Source organism: Coptis chinensis, chromosome 3 (genome assembly GCF_015680905.1).
Source record: "Coptis chinensis isolate HL-2020 chromosome 3, ASM1568090v1, whole genome shotgun sequence".
Taxonomy (NCBI): domain Eukaryota; kingdom Viridiplantae; phylum Streptophyta; class Magnoliopsida; order Ranunculales; family Ranunculaceae; genus Coptis; species Coptis chinensis.
The window spans coordinates 40,581,446-40,601,574 of NC_141458.1; the positions used below are offsets into that span (position 1 = coordinate 40,581,446).

The 20,129-nt window shown below is 39.0% G+C and overlaps 1 long non-coding RNA gene across 1 annotated transcript; it reads right to left on the bottom strand.

Annotated features, from left to right (window-relative positions):
- Positions 1-12,045: 12,045 nt before the first annotated feature.
- LOC147509612 (uncharacterized) lies at positions 12,046-13,982 on the bottom strand. The gene is made up of 3 exons (XR_015216588.1): positions 12,940-13,982; positions 12,687-12,854; positions 12,046-12,598 (listed from the first exon to the last, which is right to left on the bottom strand). It is a non-coding gene; the product is annotated as an uncharacterized LOC147509612 (long non-coding RNA).
- Between the last annotated feature and the right edge of the window lie 6,147 nt (positions 13,983-20,129).

Genomic DNA, 20,129 nt, shown 5'->3' on the forward strand with positions numbered 1-20,129 from the left:
TAAAGGATTACAAACTAAAAGAACAAAAAGAGAGAGAGAAAGAGGAAGAAGAAAAACTAACTAAACTCACTTGCTTTTTATTTATTTTCTAGAAGAAAACCAAAGTCTCCTCCATTAAAACTATTACAAGCTTTTCTTACAAAAAACTAAAACTAAAACTAATAAAAATGGCTAAGGAACTAAAATAATACAAGGTAAGGAAAATAAGTCAAGGGAGTAAATGGAGTGTTACCCCCTTGTTTTGTTTTCTTCTTCATTTGAGAGACATCTCATTTCCTCCCATGTGAAACATCAAACCATATTTACTTCATTTTTATCCACCACATTAAAACAAAGTGACACCTTGCCTTTTTTTTCACTATTAACACCTAATCTAATTAATTACATGCAAGGTGTCAACTTTGCACCAATAATTTGTCATTTTTGTCTTGACATGCTCCATGATTGATGACTCATCCAATTTTGTGGGTCCTCATAGTGGGTCCTATGTGCAGTCCAGTGGCGGTCCGATCTTTGGCCAATTTTACAACTTCCCGCTTATGCGTAGAGTTCATCGCCCTGATTGTCTGAGCAGCTCACTTGTCACATTCGGAGTCCCGGTTCAAGAGGTAGGAGCTTCGGAAGTTTGATGCTTCTATTCGGATTTGGAAGAATTTATATATATGTCGTTCCTCGTGCTTTATTGCAGGTTTAAACCATATTTCCATGTTTACTGCGAATACCTGCAAAAGTATGAAAACATATTTATTTCATGATTATTAAACACATAGTTAACCAAATTTATATATCTCAACGGGGTTTCATAATACACTTTTGGGTGCTTATCACACTACCCCCAAACAACACTTTGCTTGTCCTCAAGCAAAGAAGAGACATTAAAACAAATAAGTGGCCAAAAATGTGTAGTCCTAACTAATTCTCGTTTCGCAGAGTGCGGTTGCATTGACCATATGCAACAAGGCCTTAAACCACTAGGAATTCCCTAGTGGACGAGTTATAGCCTCGTAAGAGTTTTCCAGAGAAGATACTCACAAACTTCATTTATACTACAACAACTCAAATGTGAAGCTTCGTTTCCTAAATTAATCTCGGATATCCATACATCTCTTTAGCGGAGGGGCGATGATTGATTTCTTTGAAACTCAAGTTAATATGTATTCAATAATTAAAACATCTACAATATGATTATGCATGCAAGTGAACTTTTCATTGAAATGTACTAGGGGTTGTTTTGAATCCTTTGGAGAGTGTACCTAAATGGGTTCTCACGGTATGTGTCAAAACACAATTTCACTCAAAAATTTCCACTTAGGTTTAGTTAACTCCGGTGTGTAGTGGGCACACGTTTCCTCACATCTCAATGACGGTCGGAGGAGCCGATGTCGATCAATCCGTCTCTACTACTTATTATCACACCACCCTACTCCTAATTGGAGCTAAAGGTATTTATTAGGTATTGTGGGGATTAGGTGATAGTGTACAAGAAAATGGAAATGGATAATTAAAATTTCACAGTATGAGAGAATAGGGTCTTCATATATTTACACTAGAGAAATCTTTGTTTTCTTTTCCTTCTTCTAACCGAGTTTTTCAACCTTGTTCTTAAGCCTCTAATGATTTTTTTTTTTTTTTTTTTTTTTTAGATGGCTTAAGAACATGATTCTATTTTTCTTTCTGAAGCAAATGGTGACTTTTATTTGGGACAAGTCTTTCTCTTTATTCTTTCCACATTTCATCCCTCTCTCTCATACTCATCACTTAGGTAGGTTCTTTTATTTGGTTTAATAGATGGGTAAGGAATTTTTTTGGTGAAAGTAAAAGGTTTGATGGAAGGTTTAGTGGAGTGACTAGCGGTAAAATTTGTAACAGGTAAGAATTTTTAGCTATGTCGATCCAAAGATGGCCTAAATTCTCGCCTAGGGTTGGTGGTGATCAAGTAAGTAGATCGTGATTTTTCTAATCGGAAAAACTACTCCTCTGTGTCATCACACACAAATCACTCATGTCAAGGTTTTGGTTAGATTCTCACAGGATTTATAGTTTAAGTAACTAACCGTTGGTTCCAGAAACTTAATGCTATGTACAATCGATGATACTCAGTACATGAATGTTCATGAAAAGATGTTTAAACTATTGCATACATATTATCTTAAGTTTCTTAAAAAAACAAATCCTAATTCGGATACTAATGTGAGATTTGTAGACAATTTTCATCATTGAAAAGGAAACAAGACTTTGTCACTAAGTACAATTATTAACATGAAAATAAAAACTATATACAGGTTACAATTTGCCTAATATTTGCTACAGGGTTAAAGCACCCCCACCAGAATGATGCTTAGTCCTCGAAGTATCAATAATTAAAGAGAGAAAGTACCTGAGAACCATGAGCAAAATTAGGGCTAGATTATTGCTGGAACAGAAAGGTTGGAGAACATAATATATTATTCAGAAAGAACAAGAAAATGTTCAATAGCACACTAAACATAGCACACGAAATAAAAACAATAGCATACCAAACATAAGGTTTAGCTAGATGTATGTACAATGGCAAACTCAAGTTTACCATCCAGCAGGATGTGAAGTTCTGGCGTCCTCTTGAAGGAAATGCATTTCCTTAGCATCGCGCCAAAAGATAATAGTCTGCTAAATTTCTGCCCATTCTTCATTTCCAGATTTCCTCAAATGTGTATTCATATTTTCATCCTTCGGGTAACAACGAACATGCCTCAGGTACCGAGCGGGACGCTTTCATTGCCGAAACCTTAATGAACGAATGATTCGTTTCTTTGGGCACATAGAATCTACCTTGACCCGATCATGAAAAGTAGCTGCAAACCGTGTGAAATGTGTCTTCATGATTGATTGCAAGCGGTGACCGGTAAAAGTATATCGCGATCACGAAAAAGTCGCGAGCTCGTTTCAGGTTGGAGATAACACAACCTATGATGTTAAATAATGTATGACCTTAAGCTAGTGCACCGAATCGACCTTAAGCAGCCTCATTGGCAGTAGAAAAATGCCAATCTCCCATAATGTTCAGAGTACAAATAACATCATGATCCCCATGTTCATGGTCATGCTTGCTAAGGGAATAGTGACGTCACGCCATGCCACATGGCCATTTCCTTCTCGTTTAATCTCAAGACCATCACCGTAAGTTTCACGAAATGCTTGCCACTGAAAGGAACGGTAAGAATTATGATAGATGTAATGCCATTGTCACACCCCGAATTTCGACAGAATTCGGAAAAACATTATTTGTCCCCGACTCTTCGATCTCCGAGGTGTGACGCACTCTCAACTCCCAAAAACCCATAAACAGTTTAAAAATGCGGATAATAAAAACCAATAAAAATTTTAACTTAAACAAAAGTCTTCTTCATGACAAAGATTCACAAATAAGATTAGGTTACAACTCTCCTTTCAATAACTCTTTAATAAAATTTACAAATGAAAATACAAAAACATTGTCTAGACTGAAATTCTATATCACCTCAAGGGAAAACAAAACAAATCCTGAGATGCAACGATAACGCAAACCACAAGCAGCAGCCAACCTTCTTCAACACTAAACCTATCAAGACTTATCAACTATGTTCATTGAATGAACACACCCGATAAGCAAACATGCAAATCGGGTCAGCATTATAAACAATGCTGGTGTGAGTAGCCCTAAAAACAACATATACTTATACAAATATAAACACAATCCACAAGGCAGTTAGTTCCTCCACCGAGGCGCCTTAACTTTCAACAACAAATACAACATCCTTAAGAATAATAATTAAGGCATGTAGTTCCTCCACTGAGGCGCCTTAACTTCCCACTAACCACACAACAAACTATACACATAATAAATAAGGCATGTAGTTCCTCCATCGAGGCGCCTTATGTTCAACTAAACAAATAACCAAACAAACATATTATATACGTACCTCATTTCATGCTCAATCACAGAGTGGGTCGTCTCTGCCCAAGTAATTAGTTTGACCCACCCTTCTGCAAAACCATATATAATCATCTATCTACATATATGTTTCGACCCCCACCTACGTGGCAAACGTCCACTGGTAGGAGTCTCCACTTTATTCGTTTAATCGACAAGGCTAAAGCCAATTCGCAATATCATGGATCAATGTACAGGCCCATTAACTCATGTGGCTAAGGCTGAACCTTAGTCACATGGCTTGCCACTAATGTACGTTGATTTATGTCCAGATTCATTTCTTATCAAAAAGATAATTATCAGTTGAAAGTTATAGTCTATCACAATTACTCAAGCTACAAGATTACTTGAGCTACAAGGACTCTCTATTCTACCTATATAAATACCAAACTATTTTTCATTTAGAACTACGTTCTTGAGACTTGATCCCACTGATAATTTGGGTACGTAGGCAACCGCGAAGGTCTGATCTCATCATTCCCGATCACCATCATTTTTCTAATTACTTTTCTCGTTCTTCATCTTTTTCATCAACACTTGGTGTTTTGATCATATTTGGTCGAAACATAATTGGTAGCCGTCTGCGGTTCTTATACTACACCCTCGATCACGTTCTCGCGAAAGTTATGGCGATACTCGAAGAGCTCAAGGTCCCGATGTGATTTCTTGGCGATCATCACGAACATGATGGTCAAGGACAACTTGGCGCCGACAAATAATACCTTCTAATATTGTCGTTCCACCAATCGCCAAATTATTGGTGAGGTTATTGCTTCCGGACGATTCTCCGATTATCTCGATCGCGGATAATGTAAGTCATATGTCTCGAGAAGCACTTCTTCAAAAGTTAAAGACCGTCCGCAAAACGCGAATAATTACTACTCAGCGTCATCTTAAATGACGTGCTCCACTCGTAGATGATGTTGTATCTGTCACACCACAACGTCACACCGCCAGCGACATAATAGTGTGTGAGATCGTTTAAGTGGTGAGGATGAGATTCGCGATATTCGCAACAGCCATCAACGAGTTAAGAATAATGGGCGACGAATTCCCCGACCTCCGTCGAGAAATCTCCACCCACTTGGTCGCGTTCTCGGTAGGCAAGGTACTGCTAATAATCGTCCGACCGCACCCCACGATCCTACAAATTTTTCGGCAAGTCGAGGAATTCAAATGGCGAAACGAGAATAATGATCGCACTCATGATCGTAACCATCAGTATGGTGAAACACTTCAGAGAACGCGGTTCTTATCATTCGAACATTATCGTACTGAAAGCCCAACATACCATCCACAATCATCTCGACACGGAAACGATGAATCTTCGTCGTTTCTTCTTCTCGTCGATTCACTCCCATAGGGCGTCATCGTGACTATGATCGCGATCAACGAGATCTGGATCGATGACTCCTCGGCGTGTCGAGAAATGATTAAAAAAGCTCTTACTGGACAGCGATCCTTTTGAATCGACACTAGAAAATCTGGCAGTTGAAGATGGTATTTTGGACAAATTTTCTCTCGCCGTCCAAAGGGCTACTCATAACAAAGACTTCAAACAACCAGAGTTTGATCAATATGATGATGTCGAGGGTTGCCCTATGCTTCATGTGATTAATTTCACAAACAAACTGGTTTTATCGGGAGGTGATGATGCTTTAAAATGCAAACTTTTCCCTTCTACATTAAAAGGGGAAGCGTTGGTATGGTTTAGCGAATTACCTCCGCGCTCTATTCGTCGATTCAAGGACTTAACCGAAAAGTTTTCAAGACGTTTTCATCATAATCTCAAACGTCCAAATGGAGTCCGAGTTCTTTTCAACATCAAGCAACAACGTGAGGAAACTCTTCGTAGTTTTATCGCGCGTTTCCGCCAAGCTGCGGTGAGATTTACGAACAATCCGATCTAATGGTGGTTTATGCTTTTAAAGAAGCTATCTTGTTTGATAAAGATGGGTTATACAACTCTCTTGTTCGGGATATTCCATCTTCCCGACGTGCGTTATACCAGCGAGTTCAACAATTTATCAATGTTGAAGACGACACGGCTGCTCGAACTTCTCGTGACAAAGATAATAAAGGAAAGGATTTCAATGATCAGTTGAAATAAAATGAAGAATCCGACTTTTGATCAACAATAACCAAATGTAAGAAGCCTCCGTATAAGAAAGAAGACTCCACGAGCAGGACCGGAAAGCCTTTTACTGATTTTGAATTAACTCCGCTTAATACCAAATATGCGGTAGTTTACGACAAAATCAAGGATAAGAGTCTACTAACTCCGCCGTTTCCCTTGCGCGACGACACTAAAACAACTCGCGATAAATCGTTATGGTGCAAATTTCATAATGATTATGGTCATGAGACGGAGAATTGTCGGTCTTTGCGGGGAAGAATTGAAAAGCTTGTGCAGAATGGGAAACTTGATCAATATGTGCAGAAGAAAGTAACAACTCAAGCTTTAACTATCACTGATCACAATGTCATTAAGGTTGGACATGCCATCATTGATTCATTGTCCAATACTTTCGGAAAACCTTTCGTCGTTCTAAAGTCAAATATCATCTAATTTGTACGAAGTTAACGGGATCAATTTCGTGGAAGGTTTTAGCACGGAGACTATTGAAAATGAACCATTATGTTTCATCGACCAAGATCTAATGGCGTGCATGTTCCTCATTATGATCTTTGTCGCGTGATAAGCTGCATGATATATCGGTTTGTATCGTGTACAACGTATAATGATCGACACTGGTAGTTCAGCTAGCGTCATGTTTTCTGGGTGTTATCGCAGTATTCCTTTTATTGATAACTTGGTCACCCCTGAAAATGCGCCTATCGTTGGTTTTGATGGTACCGCTACTCATTGCGTTGGAAAGGTGTCTCTCCCGGTCACTCTTATGCAGAAGGAAGTCAATATTGATTTCTTATTGATGGATTGTAAATCCCCTTACAATGTCATCCTTGGCCGAGATTGGATTCATTATATGGAAGCTGTCGTCTCAACATATCATCAAGCCATCAAGTTCCCATTCAATAAAAAGTATGTAAGGTCTTGCCGATCAACGGCATCTCTAATTTGCCCGACAATGTTCTCGATGATTATAAGAAGTCTGAAGTTGTTGGGCCGAACTATTCTGAGTTCCAACGTCAAATAGCAATTACAAAGCATCCGGGACCTTCAGTTTACTCGCCAATAGAAATGTTGAAGGACCCCGACGGTCGATCCACTTTTAGAAGTTCAAATTGGCCAACTCCACGAAGAGACTATTTTTATTTCAAATAGAACTTCCGGAAGAGGAGGACAAGAGCTTATTTTGTTATTGCGGAAGAATAATCATGTGTTTGCTTGGCAAATAGAGCAAATGCTTGGTATAGATCAACCGGTGGCTTGTCATAAACTTCGACATTGATCCTAATGCAAAACCGATTCGACAAAAGCCCCGAAGGATGGCCCCGATAGAAAGATGAAAGTGAAAGACGAAATCGACCGTCTCTTGTCCGTTAACTTTATAAGGCACGTGACTTATCCAACATGGATGTCAAATGTTGTATGATGCCTAAAAAGAACGGCAAATTACGTGTTTGTATCGATTTCACAAATCTCAATAAGGCTTGTCCGGTTCATCCATATCCATTGCCTCGTATATCTGAAATGGTCGATGCAACATCTGGTTTTCAGCGTTTGTCTTTTTTGGATGCTTATTCTGGTTATCATCAGATTCCGTTATTCATTGAGGACCAAGAATTCACTGCATTCATTACAGACCAAGGCATTTACTGTTACCAGGTAATGCCTTTCGGTCTGAAAAATGCTGGAGCCACATATCAAAAGCTAGTCAACACTATTTTTTCTGACATACTTGGAAAGACAGTCGAAGCATACATCGACGACATGGTTGTCAAATCTACGTATAGCACCTGATCATCTTCTCGATTTGCAAGCTGCTGTTTTTGACAGACTCTCAATTTCAACATGCGTTTGAATCCGGCTAAGTGTTCATTTCGGTTTATCATCTGGTAAATTCTTAGGATACATGATGACTAGACGCGGAATTGAAGCAAATCCGGATCAGATTCGAGCTATCCTTGAAATGCCTTCTCCGACGTCAAAGAAAGAAATTCAACGACTTACAGGACGCTTGGCTGCCCTAAATCGCTTTATCTCTCGGTATTATGATCGATGCCGTCCTTTTTTCCAAACATTGAAAGACGCATCAATTTGGACGGAGGACTGTGAACTTGCATTTCGTCATTTGAAAGCATACTTAGTCCAACCTCCAGTTCTTGCTAGTCCAGCAACGGGGCAGCCTATAGGTCTGTATTTAGCCGCCTTGATCATCATGCCGTAAAGTGCCGTCTTATTTGTCAGCGGTGGTGATGGTCGCCCCTATATTCTTTGTTTGCAAGACTCTTACAACGCTGAAACAAGATATTCTCGAGTAGAAAATTGCATTGGCTTTGGTTCATGCTTTGCCCGGCGTCTTAAACCTTATTTCGAGGGATGAGTCGTCAAAGTTTATCTGGAATATCCACTGCGAAAGCTTTTTCGCAATGCCGGGGAATCAAATTAAGCCTCATGAGAATGGGGAAAGTTACCTTTAGCGCTTATAGCATTGTGTTTGAAACTTCGCCTGGTGAGAAAGGACAAGCTTTGGCTTCGCTAATGGCTGATTTTCCAATTGAGGATATTCTTATGTCTGACGCATTACTAGACGAAGAGAATGTCGTCGACAACACGCCATTACCTCTCAGGGACGATGATTTGCCAAACTTATCAGATGTATCTGCTGATTGTTGGATTGTTTACACTGATGGTTCGCATAATAAGTATGGCTCCGGTATTGGGTGTGTAATCTTGCAACCGAATGGAGAAAAAATTGAGAAGTCAGTGCGTTTGGGTTTTGACGCTTCAAATAATGAGGCCGAGTACGAAGCTGTCATTTGCGGCTTGCGTACTGCTCTTCACTTGGGGGCGACTAAACTACAATTATTCACAGATTCTAAGTTAGTCGCTAGCCAGTTTGGTGGATCGTATGCAGCTCGTGACGATAGAATGGCAGCTTATGTGGACTTAATTAATCGGATTGCTCGAAATTGTGATTCTATCAGTATTGTGCAGCGTCCGCGTCATGACGTGCGACATGCGGATTCGCTTGCTTATTTATCCGCGGCAGTTAAGTCAGATAAGCCTCGCCAGATAACCATTGAATTTCAAAAGGAACCGAAAGTATCGACCGTCCATCGAGGATGTCGCGATATGTACATCACTCGAGTTGTTTTTCATCAAGACATTTTATGAGGAATCACGTTATGCCAATTTGATATCTCTCGTGGCCGATTTCGGGCGCAAAGCGTGATCTTGATAATCAAGCTATCATTGCGAGAAAACGCTTGATCCACAACTTATGCTATCGGATGACCACAATGATCATCAATGATATTGTCTCGGTCCATACCGACGACGATCATGAAGCTGACAATGCTCCAAAGGTTCCTGATATAGAGCTAAGTTTTCCACTTACACCTTGTGACGAAGATGATTGGCGTCTTCCTTATATCATATATTTACATGATCACATCTTGCCTCCCGATCATAAAGTGGGTGATCGTGTCAAACGCGATGCTTGGAAATATTGTCTCATATCGACTTCAAACGGTCTGTTGCAACTTTATCGCAAAGGCACAAGTCTTAACCCTATGCCGTTGTCGCCAGAGTGAAGGTTTGCTCGTCCTGGCGGAAATTCATTCAGGCCTATGTGGGAACCACTCCCGGGGGCGAAGTCTCGCTCATAGAGCAATGACACAAGGATACTGGTGGCCGTACATGCAAAAAGATGCTAAGCGTTTGTCTGAGAAGTGTGTTCCTTGTCAGAAATATGCTAATATGGGAAATCTTCCAGCAACGGAACTTCATCCAATCTTGAGCCCTTGGCCGTTTGCAAAGTGGGACATCGTCGGTCCTCTTCCGAAAGCTCCTGGCAGTGTTCGTTTCTTACTCGTTGCAACTGATTATTTTACCAAGTGGGCTGAAGCTATGCCCTTAGCCCGGATCCATGCCGGATGTTAAAAATTCTTATGGCGAGACATTGTTTGTCGTTTGGTATTCCAACATCATTGACCTCCGACAATGGCAAACAATTTGATCTTTGAAGAAATTCGACAATTTTGTTACGACTTAAAGATTAACCACAATTTCGGCACCATACCATCCTCAAGCTAATGGACAATTTGAAGCTACTAACAAATCCATTCTTGCAATGCTCAGCGGACGACTTCAACGGGCCAAAGGGAATTGGGTTAAGGAACTTCCCGCGGTTATGTGGGCTTATCGAACCACACCTAAGCATTCAATTTGGATTTTCTCCGTTTAATCTTGCTTACGATGCAGGCGGTCTTTACTGAGTTGATGACACCAACCACCACGAACTTTAACGTGGAATTGGAGTCGAATGATCAAGCACTTGCTCAAGCCAAAGCCTTGATAGATGAGAAAAGAGATGTTGGTCTTCAAGCGGTTAATTCGTTATCAAGGCGATATGAAGCGAAAATATGACAAGAAAGTTCGACTTAAAGTGTTTGATAAAGATGATTGGGTACTTTCTGTCGAAAAGAGCGAGGTTGATAGATTCCGTAAATTTGAGAAAATTGGATTGACAGTCCATACATCATAGATCGCCCTGCCACCAAAGGATCTTATTTTCTCCGAGATTTAGATGGGAATGTTCTCGATAAGCCGTGGAATGCGTTTCATCTGCGCAAGTTCTATAAGTAGATTTTAGTTGTGTTTTTCCGTTATCCTGGAGAAATAAAATAATACAATATTTAGTTTGTTTCCAGTTCAGGCATGTATTTTCCGTTGTTATCTTTGCATTTTTGAAGACTTGGTAATCAATAAAGAAGCAGTTCTTTCACTTCCATTCCAATGGTATGATCACTACAACAAAATCTGGCGAAATTACCACGTTTAATTTTCGATCGAGTCCTAAGTCGAAACGTTTTTCGCTTAGTTCGATTACTATCGCTCACGACAAAACCGGCGAAATTACCGCGTTTAATTTAAATGGAGTCTAAGTTGAAGCAGCTTTTACGCCGCTTAGTCGTTACTATCGCTATCATAAAAATCGGCCGAAATTACCGCGTTTAATTTCGTCGGTCCTAAGATGAACGCTTTTATTTCCAGCTTAGTCGTTACTATCGCTACAACAAAATCTGGCGAAATTACCACGTTTAATTTCGTCAGTCTAAGTTGAACGCTTTTACGCTCGCTTAATCGTTACTATCGCTACCACAAAATCTGACGAAATTACCGCGTTTAATTTCGTCAGTCTAAGTTGAACGCTTTTACGCTCGCTTAGTTCGTTATTATCGCTACGACAAAATCGGACCGAAATTACCACGTTTAATTTCGATGGGTCTAAGATGAACGCTTTACGCTTCGCTTAGTCGTTACTATCGCTACGATAAAATCTGACGAAATTACCACGTTTAATTTCGTCAGTCTAAGTTGAACGCTTTTACGCTCGCTTAGTCGTTACTATCGCTACCACAAAATCTGACGAAATTACCGCGTTTAATTTCGTCAGTCTAAGTTGAACGCTTTTACGCTCGCTTAGTTGTTACTATCGCTACGACAAAATCTGACGAAATTACCACGTTTAATTTCGTCAGTCTAAGTTGAACGCTTTTACGCTCGCTTAGTCGTACTATCGCTATAACAAAATCTGACAAAATTACCACGTTTAATTCGTCAGTCTAAGTTGAACGCTTTTACGCTCGCTTAGTCGTTAATATCACTACGACAAAATTTGACGAAATTACCACGTTTAATTTCGTCAGTCTAAGTTGAACGCTTTTACGCTCGCTTAGTCGTTACTATCACTACGACAAAATCTTACGAAATTACCACGTTTAATTTCGTCAGTCTAAGTTGAACGCTTTTACACTTGCTTAGTCTAATTTTGCCGAGTTAAGTTAGCATTGGGGGCGTTTTTCTCTACATGGGGGCGTCTCGTTCTATTTCATTTCAAATGCATAAATCAACAACATTGTCAGTTTTCCACAGGTATGTTATCTTTCAAACAACAACATTCAATTGCAAACACATACTTTATTTTTATTTTCATTACAAGAATTTTTAGCTCTATGATATTACATTCACACAATCACATAATCATTGGTTTGGGAAAAGCCAATGGTTCCTTATCAGTTTTTTGTTTATACAACTCGTACAACTCTTTCCGTTTCAAGCGAAACTATATGCCAGCTTAATTTATTTTTTCTAAGGCATTGAGCCGATTTTTCCGGGCGAATCTTTCCGAGTTAAACTTTCCGACAGCGCTATAAGACATTGAGTTGATCTTTCTTGACGAAACTTCTGTCAGCTTCTCTAATTCTTCAACGGCATTAACTGACACCTTTCTGCACGAAACTTTTCTACGTCGACTATTTGTAAATATATTTGGCTTGTAAAACCACCGTTTTTACGTGTGGCGAAACTTCGCATTACGTCAAATATCAAATTTTCTGAGCGAAAATTTTCTCCAGCTTCTTTCTTTTTTATAAGGCATTGAGATCTTTCCGCTCGAATCTTTTCTTTGTCGACTTTTTCCTCGATATTTTTCGCCCGTATAATGCAGTCGTTTCTACCTGCGGCAAAAACATCAATAAAATAAATTTTTTTCGTTAGAGTCTTTCAGACTTAACCAAAATTTTAAAATAACTATTAAATTCATACTTGTTTCATATTATTGAAATTCCTTGACACTGTTTGTCATAATTCCCAAGATTTTCCGTAGTTTGGTCACACTTCACGAATGGATCGTACTGTTCCATAACCTTCTTGCCAGCTCATTGTTTCAAACTCCAATTTCCTTACGCCTGTGTAATCTCCAAGCAACACATTCTTGTACAAAGAAAAAAACGGTATATACAAAAACACTGAAAACAAGGGAAAGTATGCGACTCTGACATAATATTCAAAAGCTCACGGCATGGTTTAATGGCTCTTCTTATGATTATCACTGGTTGCGTCGGATTGGATTTCTTCGATGCCGTTAAATCTTCTTTTCACCACTGCTTGTATAGTTGATTCTGTTTGTGGTCAGGTTGAACTGTAGACACCAACTTGGAGATCAGCACAAACAATGTGGAGAAAAAAGTAGAGAAACAAGAAAGGGAGCTTCATTTGTTCTTTATTTACTGAACAAGTAACATAAATATGGAGATTTGAAGTGTGGCTTTGTCACTGCGATTTGATGCTTCCAAAAGAAGAGATGGTACAATTATTGGTGTCAACTATGGGTTGCTAGCGAACACTCTACCACCCCCAAAGGATGTAATAAAACTCATCACGAAAAAGGGCATTCAAGGTGTCAAGATTTACGAACCAAATCACAAAGTCTTAGTAGCATGAAGAGGTACCGGCCTAATTGTCGCGGTAGGCGTTAAACATGTAGATTTGCCAGTTCTTGCAGGGAGCATGGAAGCTGCGAATAAATGGATTCAAGCAAACTATGTTCCTTATTACGAGGACGTATTCATCGAGTATATCTCAGTCGGCAATGTAGCGATACCTGGACCATATGCCAAATACGTGTTTCCTGCAATGCAAAATTTTGTTTCATCGAGTATATCACAGTGATGTAGTTGAAAATTGAGGAAAAAGCATAAATCAATGTGAGTGTTGTAGGGAGTTGCGTGACTGCAACCATATTTGGTTTTTCGGTTTTGGCTTGTTTTTTGAGTTAAGACAGGAGACCGTATTCCTTTTATACACCCTTTTATGGTTTCGCCCACCAACAATTAATCACCCCCAACGTATTTTGGATGGATCAAATAGAAAAACACTTATCTAATCTAAACTCTTATCATCTAATCCAAACTCTTATCATCTAATCTAAGCTCTTATCTAATCTAAACTCTTATCTAATTCAAACTCTTATCTAATCCGAATTCTTATCTAATCAAACTCTTATCTAATCTGAATTCTTATCGTCTTTAGTCGCCTTCGAATTCAATTCGTCTTTAACGTTTTTTTCTTCCTATTATTACTATACTGCCCTTACGTTTAATTTTTAACGATATAATCCAAGTATCGCTATTCCGCTGGCACGCGTCGTCGAATTCAAATTTCGTATTTTTACGTGATGCGTTCGGTACAGTTTTCGGCAATCAATTTCTTTTGCAATTTTATTTCTGTGCATATTTTATTATTATTATTATTTTTTTTTTCTATGCATTTTCGGCCATTTTTATTTAATTATATTGCGTTTCGTATATGTTAGTTTGACATTTTTTCGTTCCCGATAATTCACGATTTTTTTTTCGACAGTCAATTTTCCTATCATTTCCTTTCGCACGACACTTCGTTATAATTCCGTTCATTTTTCTTTCTTCTTTGCCATATGAACTTTGTTCGCATGCCAAAGAGGGCGGTGTTCGACCCCACCTACGCGGGCAAACGCCCATTGGTAGAGTCTCCACTTTATTCGTTTAATCGACAAGGCTAAAGCCAATTAGCAATATCATGGATCAATATACGGGCCCATTAACTCATGTGGCTAAGGTGAACCTTAGTCACATGGCTTGCCACTAATGTACGTTGATTTATGTCCGATTCATTTATTATCAAAAAGATAATTATCGGTTGAAAGTTATAGTCTATCATAATTACTCAAGCTACAAGATTACTTGAGCTACAAGGACTCTCTATTCTACCTATATAAATACCAAACTATTTTTCATTCGAACCACGTTCTTGAGACTTGATCCCATCGATAATTTGGGTGCGTGGGCAACCGCAAGGTCTGAGTCTCATCATTCCCCGATCACCATCATTTTTCTAATTACTTTTCTACGTTCTTCATCTTTTTCATCAACACTTGGTGTTTTGATCATATTTGGTCGAAACAATATACATCATTAACAAACATATTACCATAATTATATTAATTAAGGTTTTCTTTGCGTGTCCCTAAAATCACGTCAGTATCTATGTCTTACCTAGTTTCCCTGGCTACCACAATCGCTACCCAACCGAACATGTACATCCACATGCCTCCCTTACATAATGAACCACTCGATGCGTAACCACCCCGAGGCGGGATGCCGCGACACCGTAAATCCTCACACGGAAGCAATTATGTAAATCGCCACTATTCGGCATAAAATATTGCGCATCATCGTTCTATTTTCATGGTAAAGGAATAATCAAGCCACTATTCGCTACGCGGGGAGGGCCATTCAGCTTTACTGAAACACCAGAAGGGCCGCCCGAAGGCCATTCAGATTAACTGAAACGCCAGAAGGGCCAATCACATGAGTTGTGGTAGTCAGGTTCTAGGATTTTCGTTACGTAATTTATTCAGGTGTCATACGTTAATGACTCATAAACATTCCACTATATCACGTGCAGGTCAATTACCTTATTGCACTAAGCCATAATATTTAGAAACATCTCAATTATATCTCATAACCACTTTCATTCTTTCACGTGCCAATATATTATTGCACTACACCACACTCCCGTGGGCAAATATTCACCAATACTATATTAGCATCTCACATATAAAATAATGGAGTGTATATACATTTCTCCAAGATATTGCATTAATATAACTATCCCAGCATATTATATTATGTCACAATGCTTCCACGTATCGCATACATCTTTATTATGGCGTATTAGGAATATAATGTCTCATAACATCTCAATATCGCCACGTGTCAAAATACACAACATCAATGTCAAATCTTTCTTAGATAATGACAACCAAATATATACAAGCTTCCACAAAGATTTTATTACTACATTTGTCCATATAATATACAATATAAATCGAAGACAATTAAACAAATCCACAAATCCCACAATCAAAGCCCAATATATATATATGTTTTACACACTACTCACGTTAAATCTAAATTAGATAATGACCAACCAAGTTATACAATATCGATAATATTTTATTACTATATATATCCATATAAACAAACATATGAAAAACTGGAAAAGTCAACGGTCAACAGTCAAAGTCAACGGTCAACGGTCAAAGGTCAACACCTCATGGTCAAGGTCAAACTCAACATGTCATGGTCAAAGTCAAACTGTCCTAGTCAAAGTCAACATGTCATGGTCAAAGTCAACATGCCATGGTCAAAGGTCAAAGTCAACCATCAAAGTCAACGGTCGATGGTCAAAGTCAAACTGTCCTGGTCAAAGTCAACATGTCCTAGTCAAAGTCAAACTGTCGTTTCCGTGTTCGACAGGTTCAAGGTCATAGCCATGGTTCATGGCTAAGGTCAAGGTGCATGGCTCATGGGCTCATGACCAAGGTCATGGTTCGGACCCAACTGGCCAAGCCCAAACCTTAGAACCCGAAAGTCTAAACATTGAAAAACCCAAAAAGATCTATTTTAAGTCCTATGGACTGGCCCCAAACAATATTAGAAACGGGCCCAAAAACTTTAGACTGAACTGGCCCAAAACAGCTAATTAGTTTGGCCCAAATCCGGAATAGAACTCGGCCCACAACTAACACTAAACTGAAATTTCGGTCCAACCACTATTGAAATTTCGGCCAAGCCAATAAAACATTTCGGCCCAACAACTTAAAATAGAAATGGGCCCAACACAACTTAAAAATGAAATGGCCCAACCACTTAAACTAGCTAAGCCCAAGGCCCAAAGCCCAAACCGTCAACAGTGCTTCTTCCTCACCCATTCTCTCCTCCACCACCACCAAAATCCGGCCACCACAAATTCTAATCGCCTACCCATTCCAACCTAGCGGTTTGACTCCAAATGAAAAACCCCTCCTCTTTACTGAAAACGAAAACCCCCAATGTTAGTAAATCCCAACTCTTCTCAACCTAGATCTAAAAATCATTCCCACCGCCATTAATGGCTTCCACCACCTTTCAACAGCACCATTAGCATCCCCACACCCACACGACACTACCCCATCAATCAATCAATACAAAACACAACAATCACAAATCCTCATACTTTTATCGGCGATTTTCGCCATCGGCGATCGTCGCCATTAACGCCATTGTTGAAGCGTGAAAGCTTCACAGCCACCCCCAAGCTCTCCACAAAGCATACACACATGACCCCATCATCATCAAACCCAAACCAAATAAAACCAACCCAAGAACAGAAACCAAACCGTTCACAACAACGAAATCCCAAAACCCCAATCCTCAAGTATCACAAGAACGCCATTCTCACGCCCTTGAAGTTTCAAGCGGCTAAACTCCCCACTACCACCGACAGTTCAACATACATCCACAACCCATTAAACTCTAACATCACAAGATATAACAAAAAAACAGAGTTTAAACAAGACCATCGTATGCATTTGTCCCAATGGCTTGGCGACGACGCCATTGACGTCTGTCGAGATTCAACAGCTTTAATAAAATCCGATATTGAACGAGTTTATTAAATACAACACGCACAACGCCGAATAAAACAGGATAATGAACGATTATCAATCAAAGAGAAATCTTAGGCAAGATACCCCGATATCGTAAGAACTAAAAATCCGTGAAATAGCAAAATAGCTACTCACTGTTCAATACTTCGACCAATTCCTCCGAAGTCTGAATCGTCAGGCTTCCACCTCCACCAAACCAGCTTCTCGCCTCCATTTTTTTAATATTTTATTCTTTCTGCAACCCTATTTTCTAGAAAAATGTGTTTATATACTTGGGTCCGAAACCCAAGCCCAACACCGACTCGGGCCCAAAAACCAGGCCCACATATCCCGAGTCCGGTCCGATGAATTTTGAAAATAAATAATTTAATTAATTAATAAATATAAAAATACGTATTAAAAAATACGGGCGTTACAGCCATGATGCAACAGGTTCATGAAATGGAAGATCCAAAGTTAGTGCAAGTTGTTGTTCATAAAAGATATGAGGTGTGTCACCAACTTGGATTGTGAATCTGTCTAAGTAGAAACCATGCACATGGTTGAATGCTGGTGTGTCTTCCATATTAGCATAAAAGTATGCAGCCAAACTCGGAGAATAAGTTTGGTCAGGTTGAAGAATTAGGGAAGACCATCCGATGTTTGTAATGTAGTCACGGAAGAGATGGCCATAGGTATTGGAATCCATCATAGACTAAAAGGATTGCTCAGGAATGAGTTTGGGAGGTACCATGTTTGATGAAGATGCAATTGATGAAGATGCCATAGTGGATGAAGTAAAGAAATAGGTAACGACAAAGGCAAACTGGATGGATAAATGAGTATGTAAGAGAATAGACCCTCCTGTAAGCACATGTTAAATTATATTAGTCACAACGCAAATGATGACAATCCTATTAAGCATTTCATACAAAAGAAGACACAAAGGTAAGACAAAATTCATAATACTGACCTAAAAAATGTAATAACATATACGAAAGTATTTATTTATTGACTTAGTAATATTAGAAAATTATGGATTGTTATGTTGATCTTGGAGACGATATCGCGCACCGCATCGCTGTTTAATTCTTCCATTTGTTGGTCGAGTTGCATCTGAATGTCCCCTTGGCTGGCAGAGAGTTCAGTTTGATTTTCCATTAGGAGAGCGTGATTTTACAAGGACTGAGAATGATTTTCCAAGATCTCCTCCTGTTCAACATCATGCATTGCTTGACGATCTTGGAAATCCTGAAGGGTTGTGATGATGATATTCTGACAAGCGTGTAGTTCCCTCAAACCATGATGAAGAAGTTTAATGCCTTCCATGGGATTAATAATGTTCAGCATGGCATTTTCATCAAATAAATGGTCAGAATTTGAGCTTGGGTCGTTCTGTTCCTCTATCAGAATATCAGGAGTCCAAAAACCAACGGAGTAATCTGTTTGGAGTACTTTTATTTGTGCTCTTTGAAGGTGTCTCGGAGAAATTATTGGATAACCCCAACGATCATAATCTCTAAGCGTTACTAAAGTGGGTAGGGTGCTGACCTTCTTATTTTCTTGGTGATTATGTTCTAGAGGTGTTGGATTAGACAAAAGTCATCTCTTTGAGTCCGCAAAATCCAAAGTAGGTGAAAGTTGAGGCTTTGTGACTTCGATTGGTGTGATGTACCTACCACATCAGGTCCCAACCAAATGGAGCACAACACGCTGATTCCGTTTCAAAGAGCGTTGAAGAACAATGCGATGTGTATTTCCGACTTCGTCATGAGATACGGTAGCTCGTAGTAAAGTTTTGGCGGAATCAAATGATGACTCTTGATTTATTGGGATTTGAAGTATGTCGGGGATCATTTCCTTAGTCAATTCCGAACGTTGTCCATAGGCATTGAAGTAGAATTTTCCATTTTCAGATCGGCTAAATTGGTAGAACATCAAAACCAATTCGGGGAATAACCATTTTGCTGAATGATATAGAAGAAAGGCCCATCCACGACGATGATTTCGGTGTCAAAATAAGGAGAAAACCGCCATCTTCGAAAAGTTTCAGGTAGTCTTTCTCTGCCGTTATTTTCCTTGGTTGATCAATTGGTAGTATTACTGAGGGAAGGATAGTGAAAATTGTTTGAATAAGAATGGCTGAAAAAGACGAGATTTATAACCAATCTATGAGTCTGTACCAATCTGGATTCCAAGTGTAGTTAATGACCCATGTGATTATGAACATCATCAATGAGGATCCATAGTAAGTCTTGTCATGTTGGATATCCAAATACAATTAATGAGATGGTTCAATGTTAGAAAATACGGAGGAAAGTTTCACAGGGTAGTTAGACTTACACGTAATTTCATAAATGATGATCATAACTCAATAATAGAATATGGATAGAATAAGCGAGCGGCATGTGTGACAAGTGTTATGCGTACCTTGTAGCGTGCGCGATCTTCTCTGAACACCATGTGTATCAATTAATTATTTTGGTGAGTTCTGGATGGCCTTTCTTTGTTATGGTTTGTTTATTTATTTATTTTTATTATTATTATTATTATTATTATTATTATTATTATTATTATTTATTTTAGAGAGGAAAAGACAACTAATATACACAAATAGTTAATACAAAACTTCTCCATTTAATACGTAACCCATACAAATGTGTGAGAATTATTTAACACACCATACTAATATACAAAATGAAAGTCAGAAAAAGAGATGGTTACATAGATCTAGATGTTCTGGATCATGTTATGCATGA